General features: G+C 36.1%; 1 protein-coding gene and 1 non-coding gene across 10 annotated transcripts in view; both read left to right on the top strand.

The window, feature by feature from the left end:
• Nucleotides 1–27905, top strand: part of NPAS3 (neuronal PAS domain protein 3) — a 1011636-nt gene that overhangs the window by 248389 nt on the left and 735342 nt on the right. The window lies entirely within an intron of this gene.
• Nucleotides 20575–20681, top strand: LOC130042149 (U6 spliceosomal RNA). The gene has a single exon (XR_008795123.1). It is a non-coding gene; the product is annotated as a U6 spliceosomal RNA (small nuclear RNA).

Here is a 27905-nt window from a genome sequence, read left to right as displayed (position 1 = left end):
AACTTGGGGATTATGGTTATTAGATGAAATATTTTCTTGTAGATTTTTAGTCAACTTTATATTTCTTTTCATAAATTAAATGTGTTTAACCTGTGTTTGCTCCTTTATACCCTACATGTGTAAGTTAATGTAAATACTGTCCTATTACAATGTTAAATAACAGATTTACTATTAACTATAAATTTTCAAAAAATTTTAAGCATAAAAATAGTATTGGCTGGCAATTTCGAGTGCAATCAAGAATTCTTTTCTAAACTGAAAATAAACCTAGGGCTAGAAATACATAGAAATACAAGCATAGTTTCTTGCATGTATATGCGAGGTCTGAAGGGCTAGAAATACAGCATAGTTTCTTGCATGTATATGCGAGGTCTGAGTTTGATCCCTGGCATCTTGAAAAAAACTAATGCTCAATAATTGCTCGAGCGGGCCCAGTAACGTCTCCATTGGAGACTTTGTTGTTACTGTGTCTGGCATATCGAATACTCTCGGTAGCTTGCCGGGCTCTCCGAGAGGGGCGGAGGAATCGAACTCGGGTCGGCCATGTTGGCCGCTTGTAAGGCGATCGCCCTACCCGCTGTGCTCAATAATTATTCATTTAAAATGAAGTTATATTTTATTGGCATTGCACATATTGTGAAATAATTGTAATGCACCAAATTTAATACTGTGGCAAAGCTAAGACATATGCCTTAAGTACCAGACTTAATATATATATATAATATATAATATATAATATATATTTATATATATATTATGTAGGCCAAAGAGATACTATAGGGGTTGAGGTATAGGCCTTACATATGACTGTCATTCTATCCCCACATCGCATATAGTCCTGAGTACTAGCAGGAAGGATTCCTGAGCATAGAGCCAGGAATAAGCCCTGAGCACTGCTCCAAGTGTATCCCAACTTTGAGACTACCCTTTCTCCCACTTGTCCCTATGGAAATATAGAATTTATTTTATTCTATTTACCAAGATTTGTTATATTACAACAATTTAAACAAGTAAACAGATAATCAGAAGTAATTATTTTATTATTCTTTCAGATTTAGTGAAACCACTGAGTTAATAGATGGATTAACAGAAAGTCAAAGAAAAGCCTATAGTTCAGACCATTTTTCCAGTTACAGACTTGATTGTTTTTCAAGGTTATGACTGTTTTCAAACTTAAAAAATATTCAGAGTTTCGGAAATTTTATTTATCTTTATGTATATTTTTTGCTTTTTGGGTCACACCTGGAGATGCTTAGGGGTAACTCCTGACTCTGCACTCAGGAATTACTCCTGGTGGTGCTCAGGGAAGCATATGGGATACCGGAAATCGAACCCGGGTTGGCTGTGTGCAAGGCAAATGCCCCACCCGCTGTGCTATTGCTCCATCCCCGAGTTCTAGGAAATTTTAAAATCTGCCTGCCACAGTAACTGTCGCATTCACTCTGTGAGGTACCTTTTGTGGAGAGCCACCATCCAGGTGAGACCCCTAAACTACCCTAGGGTTTCCTTCACTCTCCCTCCTGACTAGTCTCCATCGCATTGTCCTTGAGTGTGTGTGCTTACTAGGTATTTTGGATACATTCACCTTTGAATTGCTTATAACTAAAACAAACAAAAAACCAGTAAAAGGTGGAATTCAAAACCAGTGTTAGGCAATCAACATTTCAATTCATATTCAAAAAACTGGTTTGGACATTAGTGTTTCCTTTTGTTGAAACAGCATACTGTACTGTAGACCTAAAGACTGAGGTCATCCTCCCAGGTTAAATTTTCAATATATCCTGCATGCTTTCCTTAATAGAAGGGGACAAAATAATGGGGTAAAGGCCCCATTGAATGATTATCATAAGCAAACCCTGTTCCAAATGTTACCATAGTTAGATACTAATTATATGAACACACACACACACACACATACACACACACATACACACACACACACACACACACACACACTGTTTGGCTCCGGAAAGCCTTTGAATTGTATATTGCACTTTTATAGATGAAGACAGCAAGAATCAGAGATATTTAATTACTTGCCCAAAATTCCAGCTAGTTGATAGAAGTTAAAACCCACATATATCTGACCCCAGTGTGTAAGTTCCTTACTGCTCTATTTGAATCAAAAAGTACTGTAACAAAAACACAGTTCAGGATGAGGATCCTAATACTATAGCATTGATACACTGGCTCTATTAGATACATTGACTTCAGTGTTTCAAATGTTGCTTCTGTGAGCTTAAAGGAATAAATATGTTTGGGAATAAAATAGTATAAGCTCATGAAATACTCCCCAAAGTTTAAGTGGAAATGTTGAAGAGGGATGAATAAATTGTATGTTAAATTGTAGCCAACAATGTGTAGAGTAACTGGAATCACAAGGATTCCTGTTTACCCTCTAATGAGAGAACTGAGGCAGTGAGGGAAAAGATAAAATACAAGTTTTTAAGGAAACCGGGGGCTTGGGGAGACCCTTTGAGGGTGAGAAAGTAAGGCACTAAAAACAGGAGTGGTTGCTGGAGTAAGGTGTTGTTTAATCGAGCCCTAAGGGCTGAAGACCCATGATTTAGAGGAATGGCTACCTCTGTTCATCACCACTGAGTGAGCGTACATGTGGTTGTGCTCATTTAATGTTACCAGGCCCAGAAAAGAGTTCATACACCATCTTCCAGATATGGTTCTCTGGTAACCATTAGGTACTTTTTACTGAGGAAACAAGCTTTACATACACAGACACACACACACACACACACACACACACACACACACACACACACACACATACAGACGGACTGGAGCAATAGTATAGCAGGTAATGTGTTTGCCTTGCACACAGCTGACCTGGGTTTGATTCCTCTGCCTCCCCCTCTCAGAGAGCCTGGCAATTTACCGAGAGTATCTTGCCCGCACGGCAAAGCCTGGCAAGCTACCCGTGACGTATTCAGTATGCCAAAAAAAGTAACAACAAGACTCACAATTTGTTGTGAGACGTTACTGGTGCCTGCTTGAGTAAATCGATGAACAACAGGAGGACAGTGCTATAGTGCTTATATATATATGTACATATATATATAATGTTCCTTATATGGTTTTAATAATTACTAACCTCTGTTCAATCCTGTTTTATCTATAAATTTCATCTCTACTCCTAGGTTATTTTTCAGCAAGTTCTAAACTTTTTAAAAATAATTATAAAAATATGTATATCAACATTCATCTCCCTTATAGGGGTATTTTTATTTACCTAAAATATGTAATGATAATAATAATGATTACTTTTAGGATTGATGATTGTTTAATGTTTTATTATTGAATCTGCTCTTTAAAAGTAATTAGGGAGGATAACTATGATTTATAAAAGAATTTGGTGAAATTGATAATCTAGAAACACAGATAGGTACCTGATTCTTTGTCTCCTCTCATGCTTGTGACTTCACTATCCAGAGGCTAAAATTTCTTAGTCTCTCCAAAGCCAGCAAGCAAAAAACATCAACTAATTGTTCTAGAAATAATGACCTAAGAGTGTCTATGCTACAACTGATTTAACAGTCTGCTTGACAGAACCTCTTCATATTGGTTCCTTTGCAGCTGAAAGGTATTAAATCTGTGCATGTCAGATACATTGTTATTCAAAAATTTGCTCTGATAACTCCCCCTATCCTACAATTGCATACATCATTGGATGCTGATTCTGTCTTTATAAAATTCAATTGAAATTGAGTATGGGAATGACATTTGACAAACATATTCAGCAGTCTATTTCTTGAAGTGATGATAGAACTGACTGCTATACACTCAACACTGGAAATCTAGAAAAATATGTGTCCTTGAAATAATTTCTGTTTCAGGGGAAGAGGACATTTCAGTGACACCTCCCAAAACTTTGGAAACCTGACTAATCAACTATGTTCACTTTAAAACAACAAAAAAATGCAGGCAGTATTAGTTTGGCTTGGAATTCTCTGCACTCCTCATTCATTATTTAATCTTATTCTACTTTGTTCAGACAAGCTATCTGGCCTATTGTGGAGCTTCACACAGCCAATTACCTCAAGGTGTTTAGTTCATCTATTATTTAAAGCATAAATCTTGTACAGGTTGTCCATTGACGACCCTTTGAGTAGATGTAGTAAATGCCTTTCATCCTTGTGGCCCCAGTCAGTGCTCACAGACCTACCTGCTGAGCTTGGCACGCCAGGCATGGTGCTCAAACAAGTAAGATACCAGAGATAATTGAACTTCACTTTCTGCTTAAAGGGGGCCTGTGAAAAAATGGGAGCAGTGTAATATTCTGCATTGAAATTTAAAGGGATATAATCTTTAATTTCAAAAGCAGCTTTTTTTTTTCAGAGACCTCAGATATTTTAACTCAGGTTAGACTGGGTATTGAATTTGGAAATTGTTGATAGTAGACCACAGGTGACACTCTACTCAACAAAATACTATGGGCTGGAGTGATTGGACAGTGGGGAAAGTGCTTGCCTTCATGCAGCTGACACAGGTTTAATTCCCACAAATATGGTCCTTCTAGCCCTCCAGGAGTGATCCCTGAATGAATGCCAGGAGTGAGTTCTGATTGTCACCAAGTGTGTCTCAAAAACAATTAAACAAACAAACAAAAATCTTAAGAGCGATAGCACAGTGGTTAGGGCATTTGCCTTGCATGCGGCCGACATGGCCAACCTGAGTTCGATTCCTCCACCCCTCTCAGAGAGCCTGGCAAGCTACCCATGACGTACTCGATATGCCAAACACAGTAACAAGTCTCACAAGTTACTGGGCCCGCTCGAGCAAATCAGTGAACAAAAGTAGAACAGTGATACTTTTGTGGTAGAATCCTTTTTCACATTTGTGATCTGTGCCCTTGAACCCATCCCAACTCCTTTCAGTCTTATAATACCAACAAGGGTTACTATGACTGACTTGGAAAGAAGGTGAGTTTAAATAATGTGCTGATTCTACTGATGGGCTCATATGCCATTAAGAGTGTCTATCCTACACGGAATGTGCCAGGTATTTAACTGGGGACTGCTACTAATTTCAGAGCTAATACTGAGCTGTTCCACATCAATGCTTTCAGCAGGTGGCTTGAACTGACAGTGTAAAGAAAAAAGTGAGCGAAAATTACCATTGTACTTTAGAATTTTTCTGATTGAATTGACTGATTATACTGTCAAAGGAGCATTGGGAAGCTGGCAGCATTGTGGGGAGTGGAGAAATGACAGAATTCTTTTAGAAAGACCTTGTCTGTTGGTTTTTGCACAGCCAAATATTTCAGAATGGTAATAAGGTTTGATGTGAGGTTTGAATTAAGTATTTGTGAAAATCCAGGTATTCTCTGATTTGTCCTTTAAAGCTTGTAGATTGTGTAAGGACAGCTGATGACTTTCTAATCTCTGTTTTCTCTAACAAGCCAAAATATTAAAACCCTGTTCAAATTGTGAGTAAAGTGAAACTACTCTTTTATATTTGCAAAATGATTTTTAAACTTCCGGTGTTAAAAATAATTTACGTACTAGAAAGAAAACTTTCAAATGACTCAAGATCAAAGCAATTTTAATAAGTCTTGTATCTTATTATTTCATAGATATTCTATTAAAGAAGAAATTGTAATAAATATTATTCTTGTTTATCTCTTAAATTCATATTTATTCTGAAATGATAGTGATTTAAATATTTTGAGTGTTCTTTTAGTGAATATTTACAAAAAATATATACAAAGGCTGGCAATATAACTCATTGATACAACACTTAACTTGCTTTTGTATGACCCTCAGTTTGATCCCAGGCAAGCAATAGGGGGAAAATGTCCAATTCTGAACATAAAAATGGAATAGGTTGATAACAATCAGTACACCAATAATCTTAGTCACTAGTATTTGTTGAACACTTGCCATCTTCCAGTTACTTTCTCTTCATAGTAACTACACAAGGTGATTTCACTTTTTATCTCTATTTAACTGATGAGCAAATCAAGGAACAGAGAGGTTGAGTGACTTTGTAGATCTTGTAGTATGAAGCTCAGGTGAGATGCTGACTTTGACTCTGAGTCCCAGTGTGCACATCCTGTATTGTAGCACAGACAAGAAAAGTGGGTTACATGACTTTTTCTTCTATCGTGATGATAGGGAACTAATGCAATAATTTCCCTTTTCATGGTTATCCCATTATGAATTTAATAGAATGTTTGATATATAGAGCCATGAGGATTCTTATGGGACTGGTTTAAACTGTGGAAGAATAGTATTGAAGTGTTTTCGAAAAGGAATAAGAGAAAGAGGTTTAGTAGAGTGCAATTTAGGTTTGGGACCTGAAAAAAAAAATCAGGATAAATGGGTCAGCATTCATCATTTGTTCAACAAATACTTTTTGTACAAGATGCCAAGCACTGGGCTTGGCCTGTCGGAAAGCAGGAGGTGATTTATTTTTGTTGGGTTGACTCCCTGGTGGGATTATTCACAAACAACTTTTCCATGTAAATAGGAAGCTTTAATTGCAGAAGAGAAGGGTTAAAGCCTTTCTGGGTGGACTATGGTGTACGAGTTTTGTTTCATTGCATAATCTAGTAGGCTATCCTCGTATTCTCATTATTCTGATGCAGTGTAACAAACCAGCAGGAAACTGCATTCCATGGGATTTCTATGGGGACTGCAGAGAATTCGTTCCAATGCTTACAGAGCAGCCGCTTGTAGCTTAAAGTAGCTTCAGGGCTAATGTGAGGAGCTGTGCAGTTCTACTTGCTACTGAACTGTAAAACTGAAAGCATGTGTAGTGTAAATAAAACAATGTCAGAAGAGTTGTTTCTAATCTGGAGGTCTTATCAGAGCATTGGTTGGCAATCTGTTACCATTGTGCAACGTAAGAAGGCAGGGAATTTGAAATAGCATGCCGTACTGAAAGCCTGAATGCCTATTGCTTTATCTGGTTTAAAATAGTCCCCCGGACCAGAGAGCTAGTAAAGCCAGCAGGGCACTTGCATTGTAGAGTTACTGACCTGGGTTCACTCCCCTGTAACACCAGTGGTCTCTTGAGCACTGCCAGGAGTGATCCCTGAGCAAAGAACCAGGTTTGGTCCAAAAGCCAAACCAAAACCAAAAAACCCCCAAAATTGTAAGTCTACAACCGTATCTCATGGTGTTTCACTAATAAAAATTTTAAAAAAACCCTGCAAAACATAAAAATCTGACCATTTATTGTTTCAGTTGAAGGTTAACTGACAAGTTAATGATTTTCATATTTCCTCTCAACCTTTACTCCCCCAATACAAAGTAACTGGCTAACACAGAGATATGTTCAGGAACAAACTCAGACAGGGCTTCCAGGGGGTAATGGGTTCAGTATTCTGCAATGTTTCTGACTTCTGTTTTCTGTCTGCTCTCTATAAGTACTAAGTTTTCCCTGTCCACCAGCTGGTTAGCAGAGCCTCATTTTTGCCGAGGAATTTGTTTCTTCTTTTTGTGCTTCAGTGACTTGGGCAGTGACAGCTACCACTGGGCATCAGCTCCAGCAGGACAGTAGATCTCTTCTGGCTGCTCATGCTACCTGCTACCTTTCTGCAGGGCCTATACTCAGGATCTGCTAGACTCTTGGGGGCAAGCAGGCCCCTTTTTGAATCTTGGTATTCTTTCTCCTCCATATGCTAGCCCAGTGGCTTTCAATGCTCCATAAATGCTTATTGAATTGGAGTGAATTAAATACTTTCCCCTTTTATCTGAAAGAGTAAAGAAATTTACATTTATTATAAGGCACCTTTGATAGACATATGCGGAATTATGGTGCTTGCTTCTCTCAAACTGCAAATGTGATGATGAGATGGTCCACATTTTACTCTACCTCACTTAAAACTTTGGGGTGGAGAAATATAAATGAAATCATTTCACTAATTTAAGACATTTTGAGAGTATGGAAATGAGTTAGGGAAGGAAAAGGTTAACTAAGGTTAAAGTAAATGCTTTTCATTTTGCCTAGCAGATCACTAAAGATTTCAGAGCAGGGCTTTTCTCACCAAATTCTACCACCCTGCTCTGCATTTCTTTTTAGCATAAATTTAAGTTAGATGCTGTAATAAATTACTTTAAATTTTGCATGTTTCACACATGCTCCTTTTCCTAGTGGAATCATTTCATAATATAGTTCCTTGAGCCGACTTTTTCTCTTTGAAAAATAGAATTGCAGTGGTGTTGTCTAGACAGGAGGGAGAACTATAGCAGTTAAGTATGCTGTATAGATATTAGGGACTTTATTGGATTAGATACAAAAGAAAAGCACACTTGGTTGTCACTGAGATTTTTATATGAGAAGCTGTGGTCATCTATAGAAGTTATATAAACTCAAAATGCAGGTGAAATATATATTTAGAGAACATTCAAAGCTCCTTCTAGTAGAGTGAACCTCAAGCATTTTCTCAGTGTTACAAGTAAGAAATCAGTGAGCAAGCAGAAATGGGAATGAAATTATCTCATAGACAGACAGACAGACACACACACACACACTCACAGAGTCTATTAAAGACTAAATAGTCTGTTAATGACTAAACCTGTTGAATTTGCATTTGTACTGTTGAACATCTGTGTACTACACAATGATGACTTTATTGAATTAATATCATTTTTTCTGAAAATTGAAGTTATGGTATTTCAAGTGTAGATTTATGGTTGTAGATATTTTGGTGTGTCTCTGTAGAAGTTTTGGTTCTGAGCATATTTTTAAAGACATATTTAGAAACATAGTGACCTTAAGAAACAAAAGAATATGGCAAGCCACAATTTTTTCATTATATCATATGCTTGTGAAAGAGAATAGCTAAGATGCTTGTGAAAGAGAATACCTAAGTACTGTATTTGGAGGAAAACCCCACTTCTATCTAGGATTATATTTGATATGGGTTTTAAGGCAATACTGGCAGCAAACCTGTGCAAGGTATGTACAGTAAGCACTGAAGAAAGGAAAGTCCTGCTTATAAGTGAGTGAAACATCTCTGGAAAGATTGCCCTAGCCAAGCTTTCCATATTGCCTCTGAGTTTCCACAGCATCTCTCAGAGGTAGATTGGATACTGAATGTTGATATGTGTGTTACTGAATTTTTCTGGCTTCGTTCCATTTTGCATTTTTGTTCTAATGTTTATTGTTGCTGGTTTTCCCCATTGCCTTCTGAGAGCCCCTAAGAGCAGCACAGTAACAGAAGCATCCAGTCTTGCTTACTGTTCATCAAAGTGTTCATTAAGCACACATATCTTTGTCTTTAAAATATACCAATGTTTCTTTTGAGGTATAAAATCTTCTTAGTTTAACGTAGTCCCATTTGTTTATCTTTGCTTCCACTTGCTCAGTGATGTTTCATTTTTATCTTATTTTTATATTGAATCACTGTGAGATAGTTACAAAACTTTCATGTTTGTGTTTCATATAATCATCAAACTCCCATCCCTCCACCAGTGCACATTTCCCACCACCAATGTCCCAGTATCTTCCACCCCCTTCCCAACCCTCACTCTTCCTCTATGGTAGATAATTTCCCCAATACTCTCTCTCTACTTATGGGCATTATGGTTTACAATACAGATAATGAGAGACCATTATGTTTGGTCCTTTATCTGCTTTCAGCACATATCTCCCATCCTGAATGATCGCTCCAACCATCATTGACTTAGTGATCCCTTCTCTGTTCCAGCTGCCTTCTCCCCCAGATCATGAGGCAGGCTTCCAACTATGGGGCAATATTCCTGGCCCTTGTCTCTACTGTCCTTGGATGTCAGTATCATATTATGTTATTTCATATTCCATAAATGAGTGCGGTCATTCTATGTCTGTCCCTATCTTTCTAACTCATTCCACTTAGCATGATACTCTCCATGACCATCCACTTATAAACAAATTTCATGATTTCATCTTTCCTAAAAGCTGCATAATATTCCATTGTATAGATGTACCAAAATTTCTTTAGCAAGTTGTCTGTTCTAGGGCACTCAGGTTGTTTCCAGATTCTGGCTATTGTAAAAAGTGCTGCAATGAACTTCCAGGTGCAGATGCCATTTCTACTGTGCTTTTTTGCACTCTTGGCATATATTCTCAGAAGTGGTATTGTGGGGTCATATGGAAGCTCAATTTCTAGTTTGTGAAGGAATGCCCATATTGTTTTCCAAAAAAGCTGGACCAGTTGGCATTCCCACAACAATGAAAGAGTGTCCCTTTCTCCTCACATCCATGCTAACACTGGTTGTTCTTGTTCTTTTTGATATATGCCAGTCTTTGTGGTATGAGATGATATCTCATTGTTGCATGTTGCTTCCTGATGATTAGCAATGTAGAGAATCTTTTCATATGCCTTTTGGCTTTTTGTAATTCTCTTTTGAGGAAACTTCTATTCATTTTTCTCCCTATTTTTTGATGGGGTTGGAGGCTTTTTTCTTGAACACTTCTACTAACGTCTTGTATATCCTAGGTATTTATCAGATGGGTATTGGGTAAATATCCTTGCCCATTCCGTGGGCTCTCTCTGTATTTTGGTCACTGTTTTTATTTTTTGAGGTATAAAAGCTTCTTATTTTAATGCAGTCCCATTTGTTTATGTTTGTTTCAACTTGTTGAGTCAGTGGTGTTTCATCCTTAAAGATGTTTTTAGCTCCATTGCCATGGATGGTTATGCCTACATTTTCCTCTTTGTACCTTATGGATTCATGTATGATATTGAGGTCTTTTATCCAGTTTGATCTGACTTTTGTGTCTGGCATTAGACAGAGGTCAGAGTTCATTGTTTTGGTAGGTAGCTGTCCAGTTTTCTCAGCGCCACTTGTTTAAGAACCTTTCCTTGTTCCACTTCACATTTCTTGCTCCTTTATCAAAGATTCAATGATCACATATTTGAGAGTCTGTGACTGACAATAACTCTGTTCCATTGGTCTGTGGGTCTGTTTCTAGTTCAATACCATGCTGTCCAATAATTACTATTGCTTTATAGTACATTTGAAGTGGGGAAGGTGGTGCCACCCATTTTCTTTTTCCCAAGGATTGCTTTAGCTATTCGTGGGGTTTATTTTTTCATATGAATTTCAGGGGTGTTTTGTCTATTTCTTTGAAAAATATAATGGGTATCCTTATATGGACCACATTGAATCTGTACAATCCTTTGGGGAATATTGCCATTTTTTGATATCAACCCTTCTGAAGGAGAAGGACAGACATAGAATGACTGCACTCATTTGTGGAATATGTCACTATCCTCCTGTTTTTCATCAATTTTCTCAAGCAGGCCCAGTAACGCCCAGGCCCATAGAGGCAGGCTGGGGTGGGGGCAGGAAGAATAGGTGAATATTGCTGGTGGAAAATGTACACTGGTGGAGGGATGGTTGTTGGAAAATTGTATTATTGTGATTGAAACCTGATCATGAAAGCTTTGTAATTATCTCATGTTGACTCAATAAACAAATAAAATATACAAATGTTTTAATTGGGATGCATTCTGAAACCAAAAAACCTTTGATAGTTTCATATCTCTTACTGTATTTTAGAGTTCACTTATTGTGTACAAGATGCTACATTAAATGCTAAAGGACATTCAAAGAAACAAGACCTCTCCTTGCTTCTAGGAGCAGATAAGGTCACAAGACAAATAAGACCTCATAAATCTGAACACAGGATACTGAGCTGGAAAAATGCCAACAAGACTCGGAGAAGGACGTTCTTCTAAATAGATGGGTCTTGTAGCAGAGGGAGGTTATTTGTAGTTTTTAAGAAGGGTATTAAACAAAGACAGTCTAAAGAATGGGAAAGGGTATTCGCCAAATACACATGCGATAAGGGGTTGATATCAAGGATATACAAAGTACTGGTTGAACTCCACCAAAAGAAAACTTCCAACCCCATTAAAAAATGGGAAGATGAAATGAATAGAAACTTTCACAAAGAAGAAATCCAAATGACTAAAAGGCACATGAGAAAATGCTCCACATCATTAATCATCAGGGAGATGCAGATCAAACTACAATGAGATATCATTTCACACCACAGAGGCTGGCTCATATCCACAAGAACAAAAGCAACCAGTGCTGGCGCGGATGTGGTGAGAAAGGGACCCTCCTTCACTGCTGGTGGGAATGCCGACTAGTTCAGCCCTTTTGGAAAACAGTATGGGCGATTCTTAAAAAATGAGAAATTGAGGTCCCATTTGACCCAGCAATACCACTCTTGGGAATATATTCCAGAGAGGCAAAAAAAAGTATAGTCGAAGTGACATCTGCAATTGTTCATTTTAGCACTCTTTACAATAGCCAGAATCTGGAAAAAACCTGAGTGCCTGAGAACAAATGACTAGTTAAAGAACCTTTGATACATTTACACAATGGAGTACTATGTAGCTGTTAGGAAAGAGAAGTCATGAAATTTACATACAAGTGGTACTACATGGAAAGTATCATATTAAGCGAAATGACTCAGAAAGGGATAAGAAAGGGATAGACATAGAAAGATTGCATTCATCTGGGGAAACAAAATAAATAAAGTAACAAAATAGGAGACTAACACCCAAGAATGGCCGAGATTAGTACCAGGAATTTTACTCCATGGCTTGGAGGCCAACCACACATGCTAGGGGAAAAGGGAGCTCAGATAGAGAAGGGAACACCAAATAAAGGTATTGGGAGGATCCTCCCAGGATGGGAGAAGCATGCTGAAAGTAGACTATAGACCAAACATGATTGCCACCCATTGCCTCTTTTGAAAATCACAACACCCAATAAGAGAGAAAGAACAAAAGGGAATGCCCTGCCACAGAGGCAGGGTGGGATGGGGGGAATGGGCGGTGGGAGGGATATTGGGATCCGTGGTGATGGGAAATGGGCACTGGTGAAGGGATGGATATTTGATCATTGTATAATTGAAACCCAAGCACAAAAATGTGTAAGTCTGCAACTGTACCTCATGATGTCTCACTAATAAAAAAAATCATTGTTCTGGTGGGAAATAAAGAAGGGTATTAAAACTCTTTCCAATAGTCTCAAGTGGTAAGTCTCAAGTGGTAAACCACCATAAAGGTTCACAGCATTTCAGGGTAGATCTCAAACTGCTCTGTCTTTCTGTGCTGGATAGAAAGGGGCTGTATGGCCTGTGAGCCTGCAGATTATTCTAAGAGAACACAGGTGAAAATTACCACAGATGAAAATAAATGGGGGTCATAGACTATGACTAGGTGACCAAGTAGTAGATCATCAGGGCTGTGAAAAGAAAGCAAGGTGGGAAGGAGACCATCACATCTATATCAACACTAGTTGATTTTATTCTTTTTGATGTGTTCCCCTATCACTGTTGTGAGATGATATCTCATTGTTTTTATTTGCATTCTGGGTGATCAGTGATATGTAACTTTTATTTTTCATATACCTATTGGCTACCTGTTTGTTCTTCTTTGCAGAGGTTTCTTTTCATTTTCTCTCCCATTTTTGGATGGCATTGATTATTTTCTTAAGTTTTACAAGTGCTTTACATATTTTACATATTTACCCTCTGTCAGATGAGTGGTGGGCAAATATTCTCTTGGCGTTTGTTGGTTCTACTTTTACACACTGTAATTCACCTTTCATTTACTCTTACTCCTAATCATGATTTTTGTCTGTTGATCTTTAATTTTCAGACTGTCTCAAACTCTAGAAAAGTAAAAGTTTTGTCAAGAGAAAGGGTTATCTTTCCTATAGAGCCATTAGTTGAAGATCCGTTGTGGTATTAGACATTTTTCTTAAAGGATGTGTATATATATGTGTGTGTGTATGTATATATATATATCTGTGTGTGTATATGCACACAGATATATATCTCCAAACATTGCCTTAATAAATGCAAAGCAGGCTAATACTTTATGGAAGCACTTTGAAAGTTTTGTAACTTCCTGGAAAAATGTCAAGAAAACTTACAGTAGAAAAATTTGATGACTTGGAATGAACTATTTTCAATATAACTGAGTAATGCACTTTAAACTTTTTCTAGAATTATTTTTGAGGGCTATCATTTGTACATCGATTTATGACTTTTATCTCCACATTTTTGTCACTGATTTGAACAACTATTTGTAAATTTAAAGAATAAAGTATACATTATTTAAAAGTTGCCTGTACTTTCCATTTCTATAAGAATTTTATTACATGGTTAATCACAAAAATCTTAATTGTTGGAAAGGCAAGTAGAACATTTGTGGGCCATGAATACAAAAAGGCTGCTGAGATTTCAGAGTGCTATTTTGCATCTGTTATGCAAATGAGAAGTTATTAGTCTTTGTGTGGGAGCAATTTGACATTGAAGAAAGAGTATTGGAGTTTCAGTCTAATTTGTTACCTTGTAGGTACATGATTTTAGGAGTGGTCACTACACCTACTTGAGAGACTTCAGCATAAGAAGTGCTATTGCTCATAGTTAATAGTTTAAAAATTTTCAGCATAATGAATACTGAAGACATATTTCACCAAATATTTGGGGAGAAGTACACATGTATGATCATTTAATAATGTGATTAGGTAAGTTTAGAAAACCTATTGTGAGTCACTGAAGTATAAAAGGTTTTTATTTTTAATTTTTCTATTCCTAATCTCCTGTAATATTTGATACGTCACTGTCACTGTCACTGTCCTCCCGTTGTTCATCGATTTGCTCGAGCGGGCCCAGTAACATCTCCATTGTGACAATTGTTACTGTGTTTGGCATACAGAATATGTCACGGGTGGCTTGCCAGGATTTACCCTGCAGGCGCGATACTCTCGATAGCTTGCCAGGCTCTCCAAGAGGGGCAGAGTGTCTGCTTCCAAGGCAAATGCCCTACTTGCTGTGCTATCGCTCCAGCCTTGACACGTAGCAGGCATTAAAGAACTATTGATTGAATGAGTGAAAAGCAACTTAAGGTCCCATCCAAAATTTAAAAATGGTATTCATTCTCTGTTCAAAGAGAGTTTACATTGTTTGTATCATTGCCTACTTAAGTACGGCTACAATAATTTGATTAGATGTACTATTCACCCAGCAAGTTTTGGGTAACAATTTGGGTCGGATTTTATTCCTTAAAAACAATGGTGTGAATTATAGTAATGTAATTTTGAAAGAAAAACATGTTTTTCTATCACAGAGAAAAGTACTTTTGAAAAATATAGAGAATTTTAAGATTTTTAAAGTAGCTAGTTTTGATTTTTTCCTACGAAGCTGACCAACTATGGGACACGAAATCTAATAACTCAAGGTTGTATTTTTAATAATTTTATAACTGTATGTAACCATTTAAAACATCTTAGATATCTTTGGTCTTAGAAACTACTAGAATAATTTTTCTTTTGTTTTTTTGAACAATTTCTCCAAAACTGGGTTATAAAGTAAGTTAAGTTTTATCATCATGATCTGGCAAGTTTTACATGCCAAGTGATGAACTCCTAGATATTAGTTTTAAATAGCATAAATGCCACTATAATATTAATGATAAATGGCATGCATTTGAAGCATTTAAAAATTATCATAGCCTTTAAGCCAAAGAGAGCTGGAAAATACTAATGGTATAGGAACAATTGTATGTGGATCTGAATTATGTATAGAAGAGAAAGATAGAAAGAGATAAATTGCATAATAAATCAAAGTTCACATTACATATTGTTTATTTTTTAAAAACTACACAAAGTTTTTGTTTATGCAGCATGTCAGCTATTTGGGAAAAAAAAGATAAATAGTTCCAGATTTATTCTGAGAATGAATATTTAGCACCTAATAGTGTCATAGCAAATGTTGGAAAATAATTACAGTGTATGTTTTACTGCAAAGAATTCTAGGAAAGCAGCGACTTTTTATACTTTGAATGTGCTTTTATTCTCTGATCAATTTGTACCTTTTGTGTCTCTTAGATTTATAAAAGTCAGGTGTTTTAACCTTCCTTTCAGAAGCTCTCGCAGTATTATCATTTAGAAGTCTGTATAATATTATATTAAGTCAATAATTAATTAGAAATATTTCTTCTTGAGAAGTCTTCTGTACTGAAACATGATGATTGCAGAGAAATATAAACACTGGAAATGTTACTTGATGAACATACAGAAGTTACTTGGAGAAATCACTGCAAGTGACCAGAAAACAAAATGGATGGACTTGTTTACCTACTATATTAAGATTCTGATTTAGGTGGCTACCTGAGGCAGGGAGAATAGTGCTTTATATATTTATACAGATATGTTTACTATAACAATCTCTGTTAATGTTTGCACTGAACTTGGCAAGTTGTCTGTGTACTACTAATCTTTTTTTTTCCATTTAGGTGCATATATAATATTACCCATTAATATGTCTACTCTTCCTTGGATGGATCTTCATAAAAGTGTTCAGGTGCCCACTGGTGATTGTCCTCATGATAACTGGCTCAGTGCTAGGGCTCAAGGATGCAGTGACAGGTCAGGGAACCACTAAGATGGTAATCAAAGGTAACCATCAATGTATCTTATGCTACACGTTATAACCAGATGGCTCTTAACCAAAAGAAATTCATAAATTTAACATAGTTACATTATTGAACTTTAAAAACTGCAGTTTATAACATTGCAGGGGAAAAAATTCCCTGTATTGTTATCTCTAGTGTCTATATTCCTCTAAAGTGAGATGTGTATGTGCCAAAATAACATTCCTGGAATGATTTTGAAAATTATATTAATGGTCTGTAGCACTGTAGCACTGTACACTGTACACTGTACAGTGTACACTGTACACTGTACACTGTACACTGTAGCACTGTAGCACTGTCCTATTGTTTATCGATTTGCTCGAGTAATATCTCCACCGTGAGACTTGTTATTGTTTTTGGCATATTGAATATGTCATGGGGAGCTTGGCAGGTGTTGCCATGTGGGCGGGATACACTCCTTAGCTTTCCAGGCTCTCCGAGAGGGATAGAGGAATCGAACCTGGGTCAGCCGCATGCAAGGCAACCACCCTATCTGTTGTGCTATAGCTCCATTCACACATATATTCATTCCAGCATGTTTATATTAATTTGAGCTAGAGATAAAAATATAAAGGTTGCAATTGTCATCAATTCCCCTTGTGTGTCTAGTTAGTTCTCAGGCTCCCCAGATGTCGAGACATCACTGTCCTGTGAAGTGGCTTCAATCCACTTTTATGTTGTTCCCCAGTTCAGACTCCTACTGATCTTTGTGTGGGTGCTTAACAGTTCAAAGGCCGATTAGAGGTTCTGGAAATAAGGTAGTTTGAAAAGATGGAGCTTTGGAAAAGAAAAGGGAACAAAGACTTGTGTGAGATGAAGAGGATTTTTGAAGGATCAGATAGATAGGACAGATGGTAAGGCACGTTCATGCTACTGACCCTGGTTCAATTCCCTGGCAGTGAATTTGGTCTCCTGAGCCACAGATCCAGGAATAGCCCATAAATACCACCAGATATGGTCCAACCCATATTCCCCTCAAATCGATAATTAAATATTTAAAAACACTGGGGATGTGAGACACTGGGGATATTAGATATTGGAGAGAGCCATATATCAGGATCCAGAGCTAGCAGAGGTACTAGGATTTGAAGTTTTGTGTTAGTTTCCATGGAGAGGAGATTTGCTGGTTGCACAAAGACCATCACCCTGCAAAAAGTTAACAATCACACAGGAGTGCTTGTTTCTTTACTGGCTAATTTTTGTGACTCATGTAGATTGATGTGGAAAAGAAAACAACTGGGCAATTTGGGAAGAGGATGCTGATGCAATCTTTGCAGATACTTTAGTGGTATAGATAAGTGCTAAGATGTTTTTCTCTGAGATTATAGAATTTTTATATCTAGAAATCAACAAGAAAACTATAACTCAACTGCTGTATTTGACAAAGATTGCCTGACATAATTTTACACAAAATATTTAGTATATCACTTGTTTATGCTCAAAATGCTTTTTAAAGGTCTTATTGTGTTTTTTTTTAAGAATTTGAAGGTTTTTTTAAATTAACTGAGATATACCTATAGTTTAAAATGTTAGAGTATACAAAGTTGCTATTCTTTCAAATCCTGATAAAAATATCAGCAAGAATTCTTGTTTGTACAAAATATGTTCTCCATTTTTTAAAATTTGACAATTCCAATGTTTTCCCCTTTGGGAAGCTTGTATATGTATTTCAGTGGGAACCAAATGGAAGAAATGTTTAAATGCTTTTTATTCATAATGTTAAAAATGGTAAGGAAGAATTCATGTTTTGCCTTAACACAATATAACAAGCAATTAACTTTTTGGCATCGTGATAAATCTGCTTTTCTAAGAAGCTGTTTTGTGTTTTAATAAGTGGAAATACATGCTAGTATATTCATTTTTATTGAATAGTTCAGTGAAAAAAAACAAGTGCATTTAATTCATAAGGTGTTGCCTTGAGGTTAGTGAGATTTTTACATGCATCTCAAGGGGATGGAATTATATTCAACAGCATTATTTTCTAAAAATTATTAGCAGCAAACCATGTGAAAGTGTCTCAATATTTGTGAAGTATTATCTTTGATCTACTTGATCTCTGAAATAAGTGTAAGATATTCTTTACTAATGTTGAATTAATAATAATGGAGTGCATTTTTAAAAATTGTTTTTGGGGGAACTGCAACTGACAATGCTCAGGGTTAAACCTGGCTCTGCACTCTGGAATCATTCCTGAAAGTTCTCAGGGGACCATATAGTCTAGGAATCAAACTTGGGTCAGCAACACACAAGATAAGCACCCTAACTGCTATACTCTGTATTATCACTCTAGTCCCACAGTATGGTTTTAAAACAACACCAACAGTATCAAGGTTTAGTTACCTAGACAGCACATAAAAAAATTAACTCTTTTTTTTTTCATGAAATTGCTCATTTGTTCAACTAGTTTGACCACATGTCTGTTTTTTTGGTTTTAGAGGAAATATATCTTAAATGATCTGACATGGAACTTACCAACATGCTTGTTTTATATACTATTAGGTATATATAGTAAATTATGCCAATCCCCCTTCCCCCAATGTTGTCTGTATATCATTTTAAGTGTGCAGTTCTGGACAAAAAAATTCCACATGCAAAATAATAAATAAAGAGTTCAGCATTTAAATTACATATAAAAGTGGAAAATATTTGATGAATATTTGAAATATTTGATGAATTCACAGTGACATGCAACCACCATCATTATTTCTAAAATTTTATCATCACAAGGAAATTCTGTATCTGTTAAACACTGATTCTTCACCTGTCAATTTTATTTACCCCTGGCAATCATTCTTTCGTTTTTCCCTCTCTAAGAATATATATTTAGGTTTCATATACAATCAGACAATATATGTATCTTGTGTCTGAGTTATTTCATTCAGTATAATGATTTTAAGATATATACATGCATTTCAAGGTATCTAGCAAGTATTAAAACTTTACTGCTGCTGTGGCTGACTAACAGTCCACTATAAATGCTGCATTTTATCTGTTGGTGGACTTTTGGGTTCCAACTTTTGGCTTATTGTGAATAAAAATTATAGTGAATATTGGCATCCTGTATTAAATTATTTGGGATATATATTACTCAGAGTAGAACTGCTGGGTAGTACAACAATTCTACATGTAAACTTTTGGGATATTGCCAAACTTTTCCACAGCAGCTGTACCATTATCCTTTCCCACCAGAATGCATGAGGCTTCCATTTCTCCACGTCTTAACCAACACTTGTTATTTTCTGTTCTTTTAATTATAGCAATCCTAGGGGGTGTGAAATAGTTTGTCTTTGTGATCTGAATTTGCATTTCCCTAATGGTTAATGATTTTGAACATCTTTTTATGGACATATTGACTATTTGTGTATCGTCTTTGTAGAAATGTCTATTCAAATTCTTTGCCCATTTTTAAATTGGATTGTTTGTCTTTTTGTTGAATTATAGCTCTTTTTGAAACTGCTAATTAAATCCTTACAGATAATTATTTGCAACTTTTTCACCGTGTTCTTTAGATTTTTCACTTTTATGATACTTTTATGATAGTGTCCTACATACAATGCACAGGTTGTCACTTTTGATGTGTTCATTTTATTGCTTTTTTTCTTAGTCATGCTTTTTAGTGTTTTATTCTCCTCTGGGTTTTTTTTCTTACAATCTTATCGTTAGAAATTATATTTAGATTTTCCATCCACTTTAAGTCCAATTTTTTATTTTCTATACATGATTTAAATGTTGAACTTTTTATTTATGTATTATTTTGCATGTGGAATTTGTCAAAACATCATTTTGATGGCATTATTATTTACATACTGAATAGAATTAACACATATGTCAAAATTAATTGACCATAGATAAAAGATTTATTTTTGGATTCTCAGTTGAATTCATTGGTCTACACGCTTATGCTTATGCAAGCACCACACTGTTTTGATTACTATAACTTTGTTGTACATTATGAAACAAGTATGAGTATTCCAACTTTGTTCTCATTTAGAAGACTTGACTATTTCAGTCCTTTTAAAATTCCATATAAACTTCAGGATTATCATTTTCATCTTTAAAATCGGTGTGGAGTTCTTTGTTTAAAAATTGAGTTGACTTTATGGATCACTTTGGATAATACTGACATTGTGCTCGCTTTGGCAGCACATATACTAAGATTGGAATGATACAGAGAAGATTATCATGGCCCCTGCACAAGGATGACATACAAATTTGTGAAGCGTTCCATATTTTTAAAAAGTTGGGGTTGGGGCTGGAGCAATAGTACAGCGGGTGGGGCATTTGCTTTGTACGCGGCCCACCCCAGTTTGTTCCCCCAACATCCCATATAGCCCCCTGAGCACTGCCAGGAGTAATTCATGAGTGCAAAGCCAGAAGTAACCCCTGAGCATTAGGGGTGTGACCCTAAAAGAAAATAAAAGCTAGGGTGGATAATACTGATATCTTGACAATTTTAAATCTTTCACTTAAAGAGAATAGATTTCCAGGGGAACACTGAGTGATTTGTTTTTTTACAAAAGGAATAAGTAGCTTTGGACCACCTGATGTATAGAATATAGACTCTCTATAAAGGATAGTTTTTCTTTTTTCTCCTGATTTGGTGACTTTTCCCCATTTTCCTTGTGTAATTTTTCAATCATGAAATTTCACTGCAATGTTCAATAGCAGTGATGAAAGTGGCATTTTTGTCTCATTCCAGATCCTTTGCAGTGAAGTTTTCCATTCTCTATAAGAATTCTTTTATCTAGCTGTGTGTTTTTGTAAATGTTCTTTTCCATGTTGAGGAGGATTCATCTTATTTCTAATTTCCTGAGTGCTTTTTTCATGAAAGGATGTTGAATTTTGGTAAATGCAGCAATTGACAAAACCATGTGCCTCTTTTTTACCCATTTGTTTCTGTAATGTGTAGTTTATTATATTGCTGAACCTTTGCCAGTTCAGAACTCTTGAAACATAGTAACTTTGCATTCCTGGAAAAATCCTACTTGGTCATGGTGTTTAATGTCTTTAATATGTTATTGGATTTGATTTCCTAGCATTTTGTCGAAGAATTACTTATATGAATTTTATTCATGGTCAGACTACCATTCAAAATTACCTTGGATACTTCTGTTATCAAGGTATTTTGTTCCCCAGATACATGATAAAGTTCCTGAGTCCTAACTATATGATTGAATCAAAGTAATTACTTTTTGCTTAATTTTTTAGAATTTGTTTTTATATTTAAGGAATACAAAGACAATTTAATCTATAATATTGAAAATACTTTTAGAGTATCTCTCCAGGTATCTGGGGATCCACTAAATGTTTTATATGTCATTTCATAAAAGATTAAATTCTTAGTATCCTCGTTTTACCAATGAAAGTCTAGCAGCTTGGAACCAGTAAGTAGTAAATTAGGGGGTTTATCTCTTTGTTAGCTCTCCTAGACTTGACCCATGTTCCTAATTCTACATTATTATGCCAAATTCTAGGTGTGAGTCTCTTTACAACACTAAAAATAAATAGTAATAGTGTCTATAACATAAAATACTATATGATGGCTCTATTTATGTGTCTTTATTTCCCCTAGTTCAGAACTCTTCAACTATAGTAAAAATGTCATTTACTAGAAATTCAGAGAAGTAGAGTAATTGTGATGTGGCATTTTAATGCTTGATATGAGGAAATGAATTGATAGAAAATATTAAAGGAATCTGAAGAATGGCATGAGAAAAATCTTTATAAATCTAAATGCACATGAATTAGTCTTCATCAGTCTTAAACATCTTAGACATTTTAGAGGGCAGCAAGATTTCTCAGCAAAACAACGTGATTTTTCTATGTAAATGTTGTGGCATAACAGGTGTGTTGGCTAGTGATAAGATACTCTGCCAAACAACAAATAAATAATTGCACACGAATTCTGGGATGATGTTAGCCCAGGGGTATATTTGAATGTGATTTTTAAAATGGCATTCTATTTTTCCTAAGCTTCAGAAAAGCTGCACACCTCTCCCTTGAATGGTGAGCTTGACACCTTTTTTGCTCAGTATATTTTATTCTCAGTGTTTAAAATATTATTGTGAAATATATCACAGTTTAGCTTCCCTCCTTTATATGGATATTGCCTTAAAAATGTTTTCAGTTAAGTCTCAATTATTGTCTTCCAGTATTTTAAGCCTTGGAAAGCCATTTCCAAGTCCTTCCCTAGCAGCCCATTCTTACCTCTTTGTGGTACTATGACCCCATTTATAATTTTTTAGTAGCTTCTTATTTTCTGAAAACCTTTAGAAAACATCCCTGAAGTTCCTTCATGGAAAAGAATGAGCTTTGTTTAACAATATAACCTAGACACTGTATTCAGTGACTGGCACTTAGAAAATAATAGAGTTTTAAAAAATTAGTGAGCAAATGCCCTGTGTTATTTGTATGTGCTTCTAGTAACTGCTTTAGTATAGTGTACCTTCACTCTATCCACTGCTATTCTTAACTCAGAAAGTTATTCTTCTGTAATAAACTTTGCTATCTGTGTCAATTATATAATGCTAAAGGAACAGCTTAGTGTTTCATCTGTATATCTGAATGGATTACATTCAGGGAAACATGACACATAATTTGTTTGTCCATGTCATTAACCAGTTATCAAAGAAGTAGGTATGAGAGCTACTGGATAGCACACAGTTGGACTGTGACAACTACTGGATATTGTTGGATTTTGTTACTTTTTATTTTCTCCACCCTCCTCATCCCTCCCACTGTTCTGGGTAGGTATATCTTCACTTTTTCCCCTCACTAGTCCAGAGACAATACCAACTGATTGAAGATCTGGTTCTTTGCAGATAAATATGCCATCCCTTTGGGCTAAGGCTAGGGCTTAAAGTGGTGAAACTCGAGCTTTGCAAATGAGAGGCACCAAATTGGATCTCAGGTACAACATGGCCCTCAGAGCAGTGATGGGCGTGGCCCTGGGCAGGAGGTGACTCATTAAAAGTAAGAATGAGAGTGGGTCAAAGATAATACAGGGCTACAGGGCGAGGACATTTGCTTTGCACATGCTGACCCAGTTTGATCCTCATGAGCACTGCTGGTGTGCCCTCCAGAACTTCCACTAGTGATTTCTGAGCACAGAGCCAGAATAAGCCCTACTTATTTACTAGGTGTGGTGCAATCTCCAACCCCGTATTCTCCCAGAGAGAATATTTGCCATGCAGGAAGGAGTATTTGTAGCTTTAAGTACAACAGACTTTATCTTCTAGTCTGGACACAATTCTTAGTGTTACAATCAAATCATAATTTCTTAAAACTAAGTTCCATAACTGGTGTAACTTTTCTATAAGTGACTTTTTTATAAATTCACCTCATTGCACTGAACATACTCAGCTTGTTCATGCAAGGGTTTTTGGTATTGCCAAAGAGCGGGTTTATTTTATGGAATTCAGGGAAAATATCTAAAATGTATGAAAAAAGTTGATTTTTTATTTTGAAATAAGTCTGTCTGTGATGAAAGACGTATCAAATCTTAATACATTTTTTTACCTTTTTGCCTGTATCATTTCTGCTCTGATTTTTTCAGGTATTGGATGCTTCTTATTTCTGAAAAGAAGCAGCGTGGGAAGTTTATAATTAAATCACAGAGTAATACTCATATACAGTCAAGTTTTGGTGTTAAAAGAAAGTGTTTGTAATAGCATTGGGCCTTCATTTGTGTTGATTGGTAGAAAACAGTTTACTAAAACATCTGGATGATGTGAGTCCTGGGAGGAAAAATAGATGTGATATAGGAAGTGAAAAAGAGGCATTACAAAAATATGTCTCTTGTTGTGAAATTGTTATTTTGTTTTTGTTTTGTTTTGTTTTGGGTATATCTAGCAGTGCTCAGGGCTTTCTCCTGGCTCTGCACTCAGGGATCACTTAGGGCACCATATGGGGTGCCCAGATTGAATCTGTATTGGGGTCATACAAGAGAAATACCTTCGCCTCCTGTATTATCTCTCTGGCCCCTAAATAAGTTTTTTTTATGTAAGAGCAATATTTCAAATATTTGAAAATGGATGGATTTGGTGCCAGCTCATCAGGTATTATAGCTGTAACAGTATCCCAGTAACTCATTAAATTATTGTTCTAGTGGGCAGATAAATGTGGGCTTTTAAGATTGGAAGTATAGCAGTGTTCTTTAAAATTTTGTGGTTATATTTGAGTTAGTCCTATTTTTCTCCTACTTCCCCCCCCAAAATAACCCTGCTTGACTAGTTATGTCATTCCTGAAAAGGAGACCAAAGAAATGGCTTTGGGAATTTATTCTCTGCTGTTGAGAGACATGAAAACATTTATCTTCAGTAAATTAAACACTTTGATAATGAATTTCCCTCTATGTTCAGGAAATTTAGTCATATTAGATAATACATAAAGCTTAGTCTCCCTACTGTGCTGCCACTGGCATTTATAATAGTAAAATTGTGTATCTGCCAGGGACACTGGCACTGTGTATATTAGCAGGTCATTTTTAGACTTTCCTATTGGGATTTTATCCTAGTTTCTAAGCCCTGCTGGCTTGAAAAAATTGCAGGACTCAGTGGTCATCATAGAAAAGGAGACACGCAGTAAGCTGTTGAAGAAACAGTTGAAGGATTGAGAAAGGTCAGCAGTGAATACAGCTCCACATTTCAGAACATGATTAGGGTGAACTGCACTGGAATTTAAGGTTGGAATGATTTTGGTAAGAGAGAAATTTTATGATGTTGTTGGGGAGCCACAATAGGCATTGCTCAGGGTTTATTTCTGACTCTGTGCATAGAGATCTCTTCTGGTGATTTTTGTGGTGCCAGGCATCTAACTCAGGTCAGCTGTGTGCAAGGCAAATTCTATACCCACTGTGCTATCAGAGAGAAAAATTTTGATGGTTTGAAAATTATGTGAGAATTTAATTAAAAAGTAATTCCTCTTAAATGTGGATGAGTGACAGTTGTCCATTCTATTACACAGTGCATCTTTGTAGTGAATTCTGGTATTTAAACAGTATGCATATTCTCAATGTAGCAAGTACCCTGCTATATTCCAAACCTTACAGGTCAGAGAATAGGGTTAAGTGAAATGTTCCATTAAATTTAGTTGTGCTCATAAATTGGAGATGAAAGTAGGATAACATGACTATTTTAGTTGAAATTATGAAGTTGTATGTCCTGGTGACCAAGACCATTCATGGACTTGTTATATTTTTCATGTTCATGTTGTAGGTGCTTCCTGTGTTGTCATCACTTTAGTGTATATTAAGTCCCTAGAATACTCTAAAATTCTTTGCTGTGCTGTACCAATCTTTGAACTGAACATGTGTACATTTATGTTTATGTGACTAGGGGAGATATATTAGAGGAGTGGTGATATAACATTGGACAATCAAACAACCGAAGTAGACGAATCTGAAACTATGTATTCACAGATAACAAGGTGAGAATTTAAATTCTGAGTGTGTAGGTTCCCAATGTAAGTAGTGTGCAGATATATATCTGGAAGTAAAAGAGAAGTGGGGGACAGGTGGAGCAAAGAAGAGCACGTAGAGCTTAGCATATGAAGAACAAAATGAACCATATTAAGGATTGGGCACTAAAGAAAAAGTGATTTCAGCTAATCAGATTATGTAGTTTCATCTAGGCAGGACAGGCTGAAAACAGATAGAGAGTATATATCATCTTGCATAATAAAATAATGGGATAAAAGTTCCCATTTTATAATTTATTGTTTTTTTATAGCTCAGGAAGAATCTTGCCATGATTTGTTATTTCTGCAGTTTATCTTGAATTATTTCAATAATAATTTCAGGGATTTTAAAATCAATATCTTAGGTTATATCACATAACACTTTTATGTTGCCTAATAACATTTTAACATTTAGTGAAGGAAAATTAAATGGTTGCTATGGTGATAAGCAATTCGAGTCACAAGGGAAGAAAAGAAAAAAAAGAAAAGAAAAGAAAAGAAAAAAAGAAAAGAAAAGAAAAGAAAGGAGAAAAGAAAAGAGAAAAATCTCTGGCCTGGGTGTTCATGTTTCTGTTTGAAGGCCTCTTTACCAAGATGCCTCTTCAACATTCCGAGGGCCACTTTTTTACTGCATGTAAGTGGCAAACAAAATTTTCAAAGTCCTATGCCATCTGACCCTCTGTTTCCCACCTCTTTGACATAAATGCAGGCAAACTGTCCATGTGTCCTAGCTCTTCATTTGTCACTTTGTTTTTCTGTGGTTCTATTTTGGCTACCACATGTGCACTATGTTTCCCACCTCCATTCCCAATTAAGTGGAACATTATTTAACCAAAGAAGAACCTTCTTTCTCAAATCTCTTCTCTCTAGATACAGGAACTATGAACATTCAGTACATGATGCACAATGTTAAGTGACTGAAAATCAACTAAATGAATTAATCACATGGACGCTTCACAGAAATGGCACATGCATATGTTAGATTTAGATTCCACATGAGGTGTGTTATCATTTTAGTTTTTTAAAATAGTCTTATATTTTTACCAGTATCTTTTTCACAATAGGAAGTATGTAAGTTGGTTAAAATTTATGCACTTTTCTCTAGGGTAACTCTGCAGCCTATGCTTATGCTATTTCTTTAGTTATATCAAAGTAAGTGATAACTTAAAGCATAATTTATTTTACAAGTATTTTAAGTAAACTGCATAATTTCAATTTTCCTATGAAACTAGCCTCCAGATTGTAATAAACAAATGCAGAGTAAATGTTCATGCAAATAGTTTAACACTCACTCGATAATAATTTTTGTTATTAGTAAAATTTTTATCATCTGATATTTGTTTTTTCCCTGACCCAAGTTTGATTCCTCCACCCCTCTCGGAGAGCCTGGCAAGCTACTGAGAGTATCTTGCCCACACGGCAAAGCCTGGCAAGCTCCCCATGATATATCCAATATGCCAAACACAGTAACAACGAAGTCTCACAATGGAGACATTACTGGGCCCGCTCGAGTAAATTGATGAACAACAGGAGGATAGTGACAGTGACAGTGCTCTTGAATTTGGTTAAAGATGTAATCAGTTTGAACATGTATTTTGTTTTTCTGTAGGTTGCAATTTTTTTCTGTTGCTTTCTTCATGTTTAGGACTATTCTCAGGTTAGTTCTTGGGGTTGCTTCCATCAGTGCTTGGGGTGTCATGTGGTATGAGGAATTCTAACATGCAGAGCATGTTCTTCAGTCTTTGAACCTTCTCCAGTCTAGGTTTCAGAATCCGTATACTCAGTTTATTGTAGTGCTCATGGCAATTGGTTGATTGGTTCCAGTTTAGCAGTAGTCTGCAGTTTCTCTACAACCTACAATCAGTAATTCAAGTCTTCCACCACTAAAGTAACTTCTTTTCTCTCTATGTTCTCTTCTAGTTATTTTTTCCCTTGATGGCTAGGTTTTTCCAAATGATAACATATGCTGAAAATTTTCTCTTCTATATAGAAATCTGACTTG

Source organism: Sorex fumeus, unplaced genomic scaffold (assembly GCF_029834395.1).
Source record: "Sorex fumeus unplaced genomic scaffold, SorFum_2.1 ptg000098l, whole genome shotgun sequence".
Classification (NCBI taxonomy): Eukaryota; Metazoa; Chordata; class Mammalia; order Eulipotyphla; family Soricidae; genus Sorex; species Sorex fumeus.
This window is presented reverse-complemented; position numbering and strand designations above follow the sequence as displayed.